The sequence below is a fragment of the Hippopotamus amphibius genome, chromosome 1 (genome assembly GCF_030028045.1).
Source record: "Hippopotamus amphibius kiboko isolate mHipAmp2 chromosome 1, mHipAmp2.hap2, whole genome shotgun sequence".
In the NCBI taxonomy this organism is placed as follows: domain Eukaryota; kingdom Metazoa; phylum Chordata; class Mammalia; order Artiodactyla; family Hippopotamidae; genus Hippopotamus; species Hippopotamus amphibius.
In genome coordinates, this window is record NC_080186.1 from 2948467 (window position 1) to 2958994 (window position 10528).

Here is a 10528-nt window from a genome sequence, read left to right on the forward strand (position 1 = left end):
CAGAAAACCGGAGCCCTTCCCCCAGGAGCTGAGTGCAAGCAGCAGGGTTTTGGCAGGAACGTAGGGCAGGCCTGGAAGGTGGCCGGGTAGCCTCAGACCCCTCCTCCTTCTTGCAGGGGACAGTCACCTCTGCAGGAAGCCAGAACTGCTGTTCCAATGGCAACAGAGTTGGAGCCATTTCTCCTCTCTCTCTCTTTCTTTTTTCATCTTGAGATGCTGATAGAAGCAGATGTCGGTAGGTTTGGAAGAGGTTTGGCCCCCGAGCGGCCCAGGAGCCCCTGCACCCATCCTCCCAGGCAGGCAGCACTTGAAGGTCATTCCAGGCAGATAAGCGGCTGAGGACAAAGCTCCTTTCACAAAGATGCCTCTTCTCTGAGTTTCATCCAGTGTAGATTTCTCTCCCATGTGCCAGGCTCAGAGCTGGCACCTGGGAAAACCTAGGTGGACCTGGCAGGCACCCTGTGACACCTGGGTGGCGGCGTGTGACATACACACACTCGGATACAAACCCGTGCAGGTCGACCTACGCCTGAGGAGTCGGAGGACCGGATGCTCTAATAGACAGAAATGAAACAGAACACGTTTAGGAAAGGAGGGGGCATCCACAAAGGCCTCCCCAGGGAGGGGACCATCAGCAGAAACTTGGGGGACTTCAGGTCGGAGACGTGGGCTTTGAGGCCAGGGTGCCACCTGGAAGGGGGAGAGGGAGGGGGCAGGACGCGGGGAGGGGAGGTGGGACCTCGTCCTGAAGGATCCGAGGAGCCACTGTAGAAGCACTGAAGACTTTTAAGTAGCAGATCACGTCTGTTTGGAAAAACCCCCAGGAGACAGCTGGCCCCAGGGAAGGAGCAGAAGCAGCACCTCCCTTCCTCTGCCTGGTTAAGGGCACAGGAAAAGATCAGAGAGCAGCCCCGGGCTACAGTTCTCCAGGAAACCTTCCTTCCCAGGGAAGGAGGCCCTGTGACTCATGGTCCCACCCTGGATCCGACCGAAGGTGGGGAGGGGTGCAGGGGCCACCCTGCTGGGACAGCGGGCAGCAGCTCAAGCCAGAGACTGTCCCAGGACCCGGTGGATGGTCGCTGGCCCAGCCTTCAGTGTCCCCATATTTTTTCAATATATTTTTTAAGTTACAGGAAAATGTACAGAACATAAGATGGACCATTTTAACTGTTAACAGGACAGTTCTGTGGCATTAGGCACAGTCGCAATTGTGCAGCCATCACCACCACCCGTCTCCGGAACTCTTTTCATTTTCCCAAACTGATTCTCTGTCCCCCTTAAACACTAACTCCCCCAGCCCCCAGCCCCCAGCGTTCCACTCCCCGTCTCCATGACAACGCTAGGGACCTCATATGAGAGGGAATCATGTAGGATTTGTCTCCACGTTTTTTAACTTTAAAAAGATTAGAAAGAAGACAGACGTACAAGAGGGCCGTTCCTCCCTGTTTTAGCCACCCCTCGGCCCAAATCCTGGAGAATGGAAGGGGCGGGCGGGGGTGGGGCGCAGCTGGAGCAAGAGGAACGCTGCAGAGGGTGGCCTAGCACGTATCTCAGGGGACGTGCATTTCATCACACGCGGTGACACCCCTGTTCACAGCAGGGCGGGCCACCCCACAGGAGATGCGTGAATGCCTCATTTTGGCCTCCTGGAGTTGCCCAAGCAGGTGTCATTGGAGGTAGAAGGCAAGGCAAGGTGACGAGCAGGGGCCCTCCCTTCTCTGTGCAGACCGGGAGGGGTCCTGGAGAGGGAGCAGGCACCACCACCTCTTCCCCAGGTGGAGCAGACTTTGATGTGCCCAGGACCCTGGAGAAGATGGTGGAGGCAGTGCTGAGCAGATGCTCTCCTGTAGGCTGCAGGTGTGTCCCCCCACCTGGGTGCCCTTCAGCCCCCTCTGTCCTGTCGAGGATCACCCAGGGGGCTTATTTCATTCAGGACAAAGAACACTACCCCTAGTCTGTTTAAAAGAAGGGTGCCATGGCATTCCTCTTTGTACCATTTGAGAGACCGAATTTCCTGCAGTTGTGGGGGCTCTGAGTGGCAGCAGAGAGAGACACTGCCCCATCCTCACAATGGAGCTGCAGCTTTGAGCCAAAGCCCCTCTGGGCTGAGCTGTGGGGCGTTCCGACTCAGCTGACTGTGCCCTGGATGGCTGTAGCTCTCTGACTCCCTGGGGAATGCTGATCTTGGGGTCTGTCACTGAGGCAGGATGACTTTGGGGTCCCCATTTTCCAAGGTGTCACCCCCAGGCTGGACAAGAGCCACCCGCTTCTTTGCAGCCTGTTGACCTGGCCTGCACTCTCGGTGGTTCACATTCTTTCTCTCCAGAAAGACCGCCTCTTGGGGAGGCTCAGGAGGTAGTTTTTCTGATGCAATCTGTTAGCCTCTCCTGGGTCTCAGCCTCACGAGCCTCCAGCTGAGCAGTGGATTGAAATGGACTCCATTGCTTCCCGCAGCCCAGGAATGGAGCTGCCGGCCCCCCTGCCTTTGGCAGCAGGAGCTGGAAAGCAGGAAAACAGGATGCTGGATGCATGCAGTCACCTGCAGGCCTGGGGCATCCTCATGAGTTAATGCGGGGGTGGGATCAGCCCCCTCTTGGGAAGCCCAGCCCCCTCCTGTGCAGGCAGGAGGACCACTCCATCAATTACCATAAGTAACACCAGGTCCCCCCGGGATTCCCAGCATGTGTGCCAGTCCCTGGTGAGCAGGTCCAGCGAGACAGCCTTGGCGTCCCCAGGATACTTGGGTGTCATTAGCCAGGGAGCCGTGCACCTGGGTCTCGGTGACAGAGACTCTGGGGGCTGTGCAGATGCCTCCCGCCCTCAGCTCTCTGCCATTTAACCTCTTCTTGTTTTCTTTTCACACAGGATTCCGTTGGTGAACCTGTAAAAAAAAAATTAAAAATTACAAAAAAACACAAAATCTAAAACTAAACTATCTAAGGGGAGGGTCCCCACACCTACCACTTCTGTTTGCCGGTGGGGAACTCACAGAGCAGGACGCTATAGGCCAAATATATTTTTATAAAAATGCTGACGCCTATGGGGGACTGCCTTCTCCCAGAGCTTCTTTGGGGAACAGAAGGAAGACGACACGACAGAAGGAACTGGAGACGGAAAAAAGGCAGGAGGACACACCGGAAGCTGGGATTTGTACTAGATTCTGAACCTGTGCCAATAATACCATTATGTGCCATGTACTGACCCCGAGAGACTCGGAGACAAAACCGAAGCCGAGCAAACCACGAGGAGACATCTTACAGAAAACAGGAGTGGGCATCTCTTCCGATAGAGTCGCTATTTCTGGTTAATATACATATATAAATATATAAAGACACACAGACACACACACACACACACACACACCCCTTTTTTGTACTGTAGCAATTTTTGAAGACCTTCAATGTTCCTTTTTAAAGAAAAAAATGTGTTCTCGGTTACAAAATCTGATTTCTTTAACATGCTTAGTATGATCAGAATGAAGCGGTGTTTTCTACTTTGCAGACTCACACACAGGCACACACACGCACACACACACGGACGCACATATATATGCATATATTGGAAACGCAGTTCCACGAGTGAGCGTATTCTTCTGTGACCTGGTGTCCCATTGCCATCCATTCCGGGGCGGCCTCGACGCACACCGACAGACCCCTGAGTGGCATGTCCTGCGTCTGCTGGGTATTTGGTGAGTTGACACCAGATGTGTGACTTCTTATCCTGGGCCAGAATGAAGAACGCCATGGTTTTATACACACACATACCTATATATATAATCTATATACATATAAATACGATCTTTTTTCATTGAATTGTTTGAAGAAGCTACCTAATAGCCATGTGCACACGTGTGTGGCCGGCCACTTACAGACGGGCCTGAGCGTCAGATTGGTGGGGGCTGGTGGATTCTTGGCCATCTTTGTGTTACACGAGCATAGACCGAATTAAAGAAATTTTCCAGTTCCAAAAATTAAAGGAATACATCCTTGTAATGTGTGTGCGTATATCAGAGCAGAACTCAGAAATACACAAGTGCCCAGTTCATTTGGGAAGGAGCCCTGGGTCCCTGTGCAGGACGGGGGCTGGGCTGACGTGCTCTGTGTTTCTTTCCGCCACATAGGCTCTCAGAGGTCACCAGCTCTTTCTTGAGCCTGACAGTGACTTTGAATTTTGGTGGAGATGGTGGCAAAGATGCTGTCTCTTGTCAGCTCCGTTGGTCAACCCATGTGCTTTGCCGTCAAGAATTCCTACTGTGGAGGCTCTCGGTGGAAATAGGGGCCCAGACAGGAGTCTCCGTACAGAGAATCCCAACCACACACTTCATTGAAAATAATCCCTTACAGCCCTCAGCTTACGAAGGTGCCCTGATGCCCCACCGTGCAGTCCGTGGGGGGTGCTGTAAGGGATGGGGGACCCATCTGGGCCTCTAGCTTCCCCATTAGACAGTGGGCGTGTCCTCCTTCTGGGGACCCCAGATTCGGTGCACGTGGCCTGTCTCCTATGAGTGATTTCACCAGTAGGGCTTGAAATGCTACAGGCCAGGTTAAAAGGTTAAAGTCATCTGTCAGGCAGGGGACTAACTCCCTGCCCCTCCCCGCCCCTCACTTATTGGCCAGGACGGTGACCTGATTCTTCCACCAGGCTCCCACTGCAACAGCTTGAAATGTGCTTGAAAAGTTGGCTTTGGTACCTTCTGAAATATGGGAGAGGAAAATGATGCCAGCAGGGGGAAAACGTCATTTTTGTCACATCACCGGTTAAGATCTGTAATGGTGATACAGCTCCAAAAGTAGGATTTGGGGTTTTTTTTTTGTTTGTTTGTTTCCTACCGCAAAGCTTTGGCGCATTAAACAAGACCCTACAAACATCCACCTGTCGCCTCCAGGCTCCAGACTCGCCTGCACAGCGCTCCACGGCGCCCGACTCTGTGCCTGGCACCCAGCTCAACCCGCTTATTATCCTCTGGTCCCTGTCCCGCTGGAGGGTGGCTCTGGGGCCTTCCTGACTCAGGTGAGCACCAGACCAGGGCTGTCAGCGTCCGTCAGAGCTATGTCAGATGCTCTGAGAAGGAGGTGATGGCGGGGGGCTATTCTACCACCGACGGCAGAGCCCAGTGTTCCCGGCGGGGACGCAGCACCGCGACCACTGTTGTCCCCTCTAACTGCAGCTCAGCCCTTTCCCCGGACCTCAAGCTGCACGCGGGCTGCCTGAGCACCGGGTGATACTGAGCTTTTGAAGGAATCTTAAAATAACAACACCCCTGCCCCCACCCCCAACACACACACACACACAGGCCCTTGGCATGCGCTTAGGGCAGGGCTGGGGGACGTGTGTACAGCCACCAGCCCTGCCCGATGTTCCCATCGGAAAGCCTAGCTCTGTGCTGACATCTGTCCAAACAGATCCACTTTGGGGAAGGCTACCATTTCATGACGATTGAAGGCGTGTGTGTAGAGATGTTTTATTTTATTTTTTAAATGGTTACCTGGAAACATCTGCAAATATCATCTCCATACATGGAGATCACAAATGAAAGTGAGCAGGCTTACAAGATTCAGTTCCACCCACAGTCAAGTCTATGAAATGATACAGTTCGGGCTTTTTCCTGAATCAGGCCCTGTGCACTCACGTCCAAGCATTGCGTGTGTCTGTATCTGATGAGTTTGGCCCGGCCACCCTTCTGCAGCCCTGGGGCCACGTCCTGGGTTGGCCAGTAACCCCTCTTCTCGGCTCTTTGGATTTCAGAATCCTTTGGCGACCCCATCATGATCCCCTCAGAGCTGTATCTTCTTAGGCCCCAGGGCCCTGGTTCTTACATTTGCTTTAGCTTTTTTTTTCTCTTCTTCAAGAAAGGTCCTCAGAAAGGAAGTTACTCACCATATTGTTTGCTGGGGCCGGCCAAATATTTGTCCACCTCCATCTCATCTCTTCAGGGACTCAAACCTCACAATCACAGGCCCCCGGGCAGCACATCACCTCTGTCCCTTGCCAACCTGTAGACTCTTAAAACGTTTAAAACAGCTGGGCTTGGCTTTCGGGAACTTTCTACTGTGTGGTCAAGTCTGCTTCTAGGCTTAATCACTTTACTCTCCGTGTACTTGATGCCGTTTTTATCTGCTAGAAATAATGGGTGTAATTACCTTTGTTTACAAGTTCTGAGTGCCGGCGGGGAAGATGCTCCAGGAAAGATCAGGAAATCCTCCTGACCTCTTCCTGCTGGACTCAGAGTCCAGCAGTGTCCAAGGAGAGGCTGCTTAGGAAGCAGTGTTTTCTCCAAAGTGTTTCCAGTCCTTCCCAGTCCTGAGTGTGGGTGGACCTCATGGAATATTTTAAACTTAGAAACGTAGACCCATCAGCAAATCCTGCCACCTCTCTGAGTTTGACCACCAGGAATTCAGTGGCCAGGGACATTGCCCTCTTCAAACATTCTTTGTTTTGACAAGTATGCTACTCTTTCTTGGCCACGTTTCAACATCAACCAGAACCTTCCTTACAGGTTTTGGTCTTCAGGAATTCTGTGTGCGGATGTCCACTTCCATGCATTAGATTATGAAATGAACACAACAGAAAATTGACCCTTTCACCGTGTATGAAAGGGTCTCTATTTCACCCTCTCTATTTGACCCCATTGCCCATAGAGATGTTCCATCTGTTTCTTTTCTTCTCCCAGATGGTCCAGCATCATCAGTAGCTCAAGATGCTTATCTTGGAAGATAAGAAGAGGAACCAGGGCTGAGGTTCAAGGCTGGGACCTGCAGCTCTTTTACGGTCAGGCTGGATCTTCTCATGCCATTCATTTCAAAATGGCATCTGTACACACCTTTTCTTTGTCCATATTTTGACACTCTTTCATCAGGGAGATCTCAGCCTAAGTGAGTCTCAACACTCCACTGGGCTTTCTTTCCCTGGCTCTTCCAAGGAGCTATTGCACAAGTCACAATGGGAAAAGATACTGAGAGCCCTGAGTTCTATTGAGGTTTAGGGACCATTCTTGTTGCAGCATGGGAGTTCTTTAAGAAGACACTACTCATATACGCAATTAGGGGGGAAACATTCCATTGTGGCTCTAGCAACTAGCTGAAAATCCATCCATCTGCTTATTCAACAAAGACTTGCTGAACTTCTGCCATGTTGGTGATCAGTGAGGAGTAAAATGAACGTGGTCCTGCCCTTAGTGAGTTTTACTTTCTATGCTGGGGGAGGCAGCCAATTAACACAGAAGCAAACCAAATAATTTCCAGAGAGAGGGATGAGTGGTAGGAAGGCAACAGAGCAGAATGACAGGAAAGAGAGAGAGAGAAATGGGAGTCATCTGAGTTTCTTCATCTGGCCATCATCCCCAACTGGGAAATCATCACTTGCTTCTTGAAGGTTTGTTTGGGATTAAGGGAGCAAGAAAGCCTCACTCTTACTTCCTGGATAAAAATGCAGTGCCAAGGAATAAGATGTCCCAGTCTTGGCAAGCTCTTTCACCCCTCAATCATTCTAGCAAGGAGTGACACGGCAGGGGAAGCAGAAAGGTGGGCCCAAGATGCGGTATATCACCCTGGTGATGAACTTGGTCTCTTTCTCGAGTGCTGCCACCCCCATCCCCCCAGGTCCCCTCCCCACTCACATCCCTAGGATGTCAGGTCACCATTAGGTCAACCAGGTCTCAAGGAGGACACAGGAATCCAAGGACAGATAGGAAGCCCACAGGACACTGGGGGCCCTGGGGAGAGCCGTCCCTCCCCGTAAGAGAAGACAGTTGCCTTTTCCAAAGTTCAACCCCAACATAGATCATACTCACTGTCGTACTTCTTAAACAACATCTGCTTTTATTCCAAAACATGCTGTGATTCATGTAATTTTGAAGTGGTTACTTTGGTGTAGTTTGTCAATTTGCTGTGCCATACTGTTTTTTGATTGTTTGTTTGTTTTCTGATGTAAATAGCACAGCCCACAGATATGAGCCAAACTCTCACCATCTGAGATCTTTGATTATTCTTCCCAACGTGCTCTTCTTCGCCTGCTCTGAGCCAAGATCTGTGTGTTTGTTACATGCGGCGCTATTCCTGGGGCTTCCATCCAGGTCTTAAATGATTGATTGGCATTTTGAAGTACACTCCCAGCTCTTCATTCCAAAAAGTGTGAGGCATGGTTGGGCAGTTTTGCATTTCTGGGTTTTGAGTTTGCATTTGAATGTAAAGAGTGAGATAAACAGAGGTGTAGGCTGAGAATCAATCTTTTTAGATCACCCCACCATTAAACAAACAGGAAAGATTGAGCTTCTTTGGACCTCAAATGATGCTAGAAAGATAACCAGCCAGCAAGCCCACTGTAGCCGAACTCCAGAGTTCAAACCAGTCACCATGTGAGCATGCAAGTAGGAAATTTAACTCTGAGCACAGTCTCTTTATGCCAAAGGCCAGCTGTAGCATTTGCACTTGTCAGGGGAGCAGCCAGCCTCCTGGGGTATGGGGTGGGGTCACACATATCCGACACCCCCCCCCATTCTGCTTCACTTCGGTTGGGGAGATTCGACACCTAGGCTGTGCACAATGGGATGAGAAAGCTGTGGATACACCGGGGCTAGGAATATAAAAGGACAAGGAGGAGGAGGCAGGCGAGATGCCTGTGTGGGCTCTTGAAGGCAGTAGTGCATGGACAGTGGGGATGGGATGGGGGCAAGAATTCCCAGACACCACGACAGCGACAGGTCCGCACTCCACACTTGCAAATGCACGGCCCACGCCCAGCTGTAAAGGCAACTGGAGAGAATGGTCAGCTGGGTTATAATATGTGTCTGTGTTAGAGCTGGAAGGCTAACATCCAGCCTTCTAGGAACCCCCTTGCATTTCCCACTTGGATTCCCTGCTAAATGCTCCAAGAGTTACTGAGCACAGACTCAAGAGAGGGGTTTTAAATGAATCCATAAATCTAAGTCACACATGGAACAGCCTCAGCTTAACGGGGGGGGGGGGGTATAAACTGGGCTGGCCCTGCCATCTGGGACACAAAAGTTTATAAGCACCTAGGGTCAGGGGAGTGCGAACAGCTAGTGCAGAGTGGGGGAAGGGTCCAGTGAACCTATAAATGGCCCTGTTGTTTCCTCCGTGTAGGTTGGAATCAGAACACACATGTACCAATGGAGAGAATAAACCAAGTGGGTTTAAAGAAAAAAGCCAACCAAGTTTCTAAGACATCCCCTGGGGCTGAGTTAACTCTTGTTCAGAACTTGAATCTCAAAGTAAAACATCTGCTGAGTCATGGATTGGATGCAGAGAGGATCAGATTGTAGGAAACCCTTCTTTATAAAGTTGATCAGTTTTGTCCTAGGTGGTCTCTCTCTTACAACTAGAATCCCCTGGAGACCCGGATTCTTATCAACACCCCAATATTTGCAAAACCAAATAACTCCCCAGGAGCTTCATTCGTATGTGGACCCAAACTCGGCTGTCCACACTGGTTAGCTTTCGTTGGATTTATGAAATTCTGCAGTAAATTCTTTAGTGTTGACATCTTTATGGCTTCTGGATTGGTGAACTGGCAGTTCACGCTAGTCTTACTGAATGCGGCAAGTTATTGCTTCCAGAGAAGTGGGGAGAATTTTGCTCAAGGGAGAAACAAGTCCTAAGTTCTACTTTTTGGTATCATCATGTACCACAAAGGCTTGTTGCCACTTAAGGTCTAGGATGGGGAATCCTTTGAGCACCCCCAATACCATCATTTCAAGTCACCACGCAGGAAACTACAAGAGCAAACACCATCGTACCAACATTCTGGACCAATGTCCCATCTCCCAAGAGAATCATGCCATCCTTCTCCACTCTTCAATCGTGCCAAGTCAAAAGGGACACTTTCAAAGCTGTGGTGACACCCCCAAACCCAATTTCCAACCTTTGGGGGACTAATTGGAATAGGAGAGAGGGGTTTTGCTGAAGTCTTAGGCTGCCGGAATCCACATAGAGGTAGAGCAGTGAACGAATAGCATTGTTTTTGACTAGGTTTCCTGTGGCAGCGGCCACCAGCAGAAAGAACTCTCCCTCTGCCTGCAAAGGCTATTTTGGGCTGGACACTCCACTCTCTCCCTTATGCATATGGACTTGTAACATCAAATGTTGTGAGTGCTGACAACTTAACGTCTACAAGCCAACGTGAGTATTTTTTTCCTGATGAACTGACATGGAAGGTCTGGAAAGGAGAGATTTCTAAGGTGCTGTTAAGTATTGTGCCATTTCCACATACAAGCACAACTGGACTGCCAGTCAAGGGCCTTAAAGACGGGATGGATGGCTGGTTTTGCAAAGTCAGCAGGCTTTACAGAGCCCACCTGTGGTCACACACTCCTTGAGTTGAACTGTCGAGACCTACAGAAAACACATTTTGTTTCATTACTTTTGTTTGTTTGCTTTTTATGCGCATTTGGGTTGCTTCCTCTGAAGCCAGAAGGGTGAAAGGGACTTGAACAAAATCAGTTCTCAGTTGACTGACCATAAATTTGATCCTTAAAGATGAATTCCCAGCACAAGATGACACAAAATGACGA

At 50.4% G+C, this 10528-nt stretch overlaps 1 protein-coding gene across 1 annotated transcript in view; it reads left to right on the forward strand.

Annotated features, from left to right (window-relative positions):
- Window positions 1-2996, forward strand: part of AJAP1 (adherens junctions associated protein 1) — a 113921-nt gene extending 110925 nt beyond the window's left edge. Inside the window, exon 6 of the mRNA XM_057709774.1 lies at window positions 2866-2996. The gene's annotated coding sequence lies outside the window, so the exon portion shown is untranslated. The remainder of the gene's footprint in view (window positions 1-2865) is intronic.
- The last annotated feature ends 7532 nt before the right edge of the window (window positions 2997-10528 follow it).